The following is a 4,710-nucleotide window of genomic DNA, read 5'->3' as shown; positions in this document are numbered from 1 at the left end:
AACAAACCAAAAGATGAAGATGAAAGAGCTACCACAAACAAAACAAGTGTCCCCCATAATGCACCTACAGAGGCAAACGGTGGGGAGATGGCAGATGATGCTAATATGAAAGGAAGCTGAGTACAGTATTTATTTCTCATTTTATAGAACTCTGACTCTTTACAAAAATGGTTATAGTCATGCCTGGAGAAATGTAACCCACGGCATTTGAAAGCAAACACTCTTTGTAGTTATTTAAAAGGGCCTTTTTAAAAATTATAATACAAAGGTCTGTGCTCTATAAGCAATCCTCCACTGTGCATTATAACAATAAGGCTTACTTTTAATACAAAGATTAAGTGTTTGGTAGTTAGGAGCCACTGGACTTGACAAACATCATCTTTTTTTTTTTTTTTTTTTTTTTTAAATTCTCTCCCTCTAGAGAACCCTGACTAGTGCACTATCCAAGTATTTTTTTTTTAAGATTTATTTATTTATTATATGTAAGTACACTGTAGCTGTCTTCAGACACTCCAGAGGAGGGCGTCAGATCTTGTTACGGATGGTTATGAGCCACCATGTGGTTGCTGGGATTTGAACTCCGGACCTTCAGAAGAGCAGTCGGGTGCTCTTACCCACTGAGCCATCTCACCAGCCCCCGACAAACATCATCTTATAATTGCTCTTCGCATCTTTTTTGCTCTTTGGGTCTTCTGTGTCGTCAGGATGCTCAGCAGCATGAAGCTCTTCTGCAGACTCCTCCTTCTCAGACTCAGAATCACTGTCCGAGTCATCTGGACTCTCAGCATCAGGGGAGTCGTCCTCATCGTCATCTCCAGCCACATCACCTTCTCCATCATGATCCTACCTCACTGAAGCTGAGTCCGCAATGCCGGACTGACAGTTTGCTGTCCATGCTCTGCTGGTACTGAGATTCCAGTTCTTCATTAATTTTGTCTTCTTCCCCTGTTCAGAAGTGAGATGTTGATTTGTGATCTCCTATAACAAGACGACCAGTATGTTCTTTCTTTCCTGCACCCATAAGTCTCAAGAACTTTTGTTTTCTTTCTTCATTGCCTAAATCTGCTGCCTCCCAATTGCTAAATCCAAGATCGTCGTCAGGGGGAGGCTGAACGTTTCACCCCATGCGGGTGAGACTCCCGGGCAGCACTCATCGTAGACTCCCGGGCAGCACTCATCGTAGCTGGGATCCCGACGGGGATATGCCAAACACACTCGCAGTTCTCCTCAAACGTGACACCAGCAGCCCTCACCCAGTCGCCAGACCAAGCAGCTCCACTCCAAAATGCAGAGCCTACACACACACACACACACACACACACACACACACACACCAGGCCTTCTCCGCCACAGTCCTTTTCAATTCTCCTATTGAGCTTTATTCTGGTGCATCTTCAAAAGGATGTCACAGTGCTCCACAAATTTGCCACAGAGGTACCCCTTCAGGATGGTAGTCTAGTTTGAGTAGTCTTTAATGCCTTGCTGCACCTTAGGTGGTCCAGCACATTATAGGCCACATAGACACCAACACTGCAGCAAGAGGATCTCCACCACTATGTTGCCAAACTAGAACTTGGGGTCTCATTAAGGAAGGTCAACCACCCACTGTCCTTCTTCACCAGCACAAAGTGTGGCACCAGAATCCTGAGCTCTCCACAGCAGAGTCACCTCAGGACATCAGGCTTGCCAGGCTAGTCTTTACCTGCTTGGTGAGTCATCTTCCCAGCACTTGTAGCTGCAGACTTCCTCTTGGGGCTGCTTTCCTTGGATCCTGTAGGTTTTCTTTGGTTGCATTTTCATTTCCATTCTATTCTAGGGATTTTAAATGTTCCTTCTTGACCTCTTTAGTGACCCATTCATCACTGAATAGCAAGTTATTCAGTCTTTGAGCTTGTGTGTCTGTAATTACTACTTTTTTTCCACTGTGGTTGGATGGCATACAAAAACTTATTTCAATTGCTCTATAGTTGTTAAAACTTGTTTTGTGTCCCATTATATAAGTATGTATTTAATTATTGAGATAAGATGTCCCTATGTAGCAGCCCTTGCTGGCCTAGAACTTGCAGCATAGACCAAGCTAGCATCAAACTCACAGAGATCTGCCTGCCTCTGCCAGCCAAATGCTGGAATTAAAGGCTAGCACTTGCCACACCACACCTGATCTATTTTAGAAAGAGCTTCATAGGCTGCTGAAAAGAATGGATATTCAGCCATGTTTGGATGGATTGTTCTACAGAAATCTGTTAGGTCCATTTGACCTAGGATGTATTTTTTTTTTTTTTTTTTTTTTTTTTAGATTTTATCTATTTGTTTCATGTATATGACGAGGAAACTGTAGCTTTCTTCAGACACACCAGAAGACATTGTCAGATCCCATTACAGATGGTTGTGAGCCACCATGTGGTTGCCGGGATTTGAACTCAAGACCTTTGGAAGAGCAGTCAGTGCTCTTGCCCACTGAGCTATCTCTCCAGCCCGTAGAATGTCATTTAACTCAGATATTCCTATTTATTTTTCTGTCTGGATGACCAATGTATTGTTAAGTATACAGAACTGAAGTCATGGAACAGAAGGGAATGGCAACCCCACAGGAAGACCAACAGCGTCAGCTAACCTGGAATCCTGGCAGCTCCCAGAGACTGAGCCACCAACCAAAGAACATACATGGGTTGGTCTGAGGCCCCAGCTCATATATAGCCTTGTTGGGCCTCCATGGGAGAGGATGTGCCTAATCCTGTAGAGACTTGATGCCCCAGGGAGGAAGGATGCTGGAGAGAACACCCTTTTAGAGGTGAAGGAGAAAGGGATGGAGAAGAGCTCTGCAAGGGAGGACTGGAAGGGGACAACATCTGGGAGGTAAATAAATAAAATAATAATTATTTTTTAAAGCAAAGAGGAAAAAAGAAAGAAGAACTGAAGTCACGATGGGCACAGTGGCTCTCTGGAGGCAGAGGCAGGTGGATTTCTGTGAATTGCAGGCCAGCCTGGTCTACAAAGCTAGTTCTGGGACAGCAAATGCTACAAAGAGAAACCCTGTCTCCTGTATCAACACCCCCTCCAATAAAGAGAGAGAGCTGAAGTCACCTATTTTTACTGCATTGGGGTTACTTTGTATTTGTCTTATGCTGTTTATGAGATTGGGTGAATCTGTGCTTGGTGGAAATATATTTTCAATTGTCATGGCCTACTCATGAATGGTTCTCTTAATCAGTAAAAAAATGACCTTCATCTGCTGACTAGTTTTGCTTTGAAATCTATTTTGTCAAATGTTAAAAGAGCGACACGTGCTTGTTTCCTACTTCCATTTCTTGGCCCTAAGCTTGCATCTGTCTTTAATGATGAAATGCAATTCTTAGAGGCAAGAGGTGGATCTTGTTTCATTTCATTTTATATGTAAGGGTGTTTTGCTTACATGTATGTCTGTAACACCATATGTGTGCCTGGTATCGAAGGAGGTCAGAAGAAGGCATCAGATGTTCTGCAACTGGAGTTAGAGATCATTGTCAGCGGCCATATGGATGCTGGGATGGAGCCCCAGAATCTATTTGTTTTCATCTATTTCTTTTCCTTTTTTATGCTTTGTTGAAACAGGGTTTCTCTGTGTAGCCCTGGCTGTGCTGGAACTCACTCTGTAGGTCCTGCTGGCCTCGAATTCACAGAGGCTGTCTGCCTCTGTCTCTGTCTTTGCCTCCGCCTCTGCCTCCCTAGTGCTAGGATCAGAGGCATTCCCCACTGCCCAGCTACCCTTATTTTTTCTTTTTCTTTTTATTTCTTTCTTTCTTTTTTGTTTTGTTTGTTTGTTTGTTTGTTGTTTGTTGTTTTTGTTTTTGGAGACAGGGTTTCTCTGTGTAGCCCTGGCTGTCCTGGAACTCACTCTGCAGACCAGGTTGGCCTCGAACTCAGAAATCCACCTGCCTCTGCCTCCCAAGTGCTGGGATTAAAGGCATGCGCCACCACACCCTGCTACCCTTATTTTTTCAGCTGAAGAAGTTACAATGTTCAAAAGAATTGAGGTTGCAGTAGCAGAATTAAAATGCCATTTTTCTCTGCAAGACTGTTGTTAAGGCACCAGGCTCAGTGTCTAGTACTCCCTTAATATAAAATAGTGCCCCTCCCAAGAATAATCACTATAAAAGAATAGGCCTGCTGGGCAGTGGTGGCACATGCCTTTAATCCCAGCACTTGGGAGGCAGAGGCAGGCAAATTTCTGAGTTCGAGGACACTCTGGTCTACAGAGTGAGTTCCAGGGCAGCCAGGGTTATACAGAGAAACTGTGTCTTGAAAAACCAGAACCAAACAAAAAAAGAATAGGCCTAATACAAATTTACAATAATTGAAGAAGCAAACAGGGTTGGAGAGATGGCTCAGTGGTTAAAAGCACTGGCTGCTTGCTATTCCAGGGGTCCTGAGTTCAATTCCCAGCAACCACATGTTGGATCACAACTATCTGTAATGAAATTTGATGACCTTTTCTGGTGTGTCTAGACAGCTACAGTGTACTCATATACAATAAATAAATAAATAAATAAATAAATAAATAAATAAATTTTTTGGTTTTTTTATTATTATTTTCTTTATTTACATTTCAAATGCTATCCCGAAAGTTCCCTATAACCCCACCCCCACCCCTGCTCCCCTACCCACCCACTCCCACCACTTGGCCCTGGTCTTCCCTAGTGCTGGGTCATATAAGGTTTGCAAGACCAAGGG

The 4,710-nt window shown here is 43.5% G+C and overlaps 1 pseudogene; it reads right to left on the bottom strand.

Moving 5' to 3' along the window:
* Positions 1-346: 346 nt before the first annotated feature.
* On the bottom strand, positions 347-1,154 carry LOC110314440 (annotated as a pseudogene).
* Between the last annotated feature and the right edge of the window lie 3,556 nt (positions 1,155-4,710).

The sequence above is a fragment of the Mus pahari genome, chromosome X (assembly GCF_900095145.1).
Source record: "Mus pahari chromosome X, PAHARI_EIJ_v1.1, whole genome shotgun sequence".
NCBI classification, from domain to species: domain Eukaryota; kingdom Metazoa; phylum Chordata; class Mammalia; order Rodentia; family Muridae; genus Mus; species Mus pahari.
The sequence above is the reverse complement of the archived record's forward strand: the minus strand, read 5'-3'. Positions and strand labels throughout refer to the sequence as shown.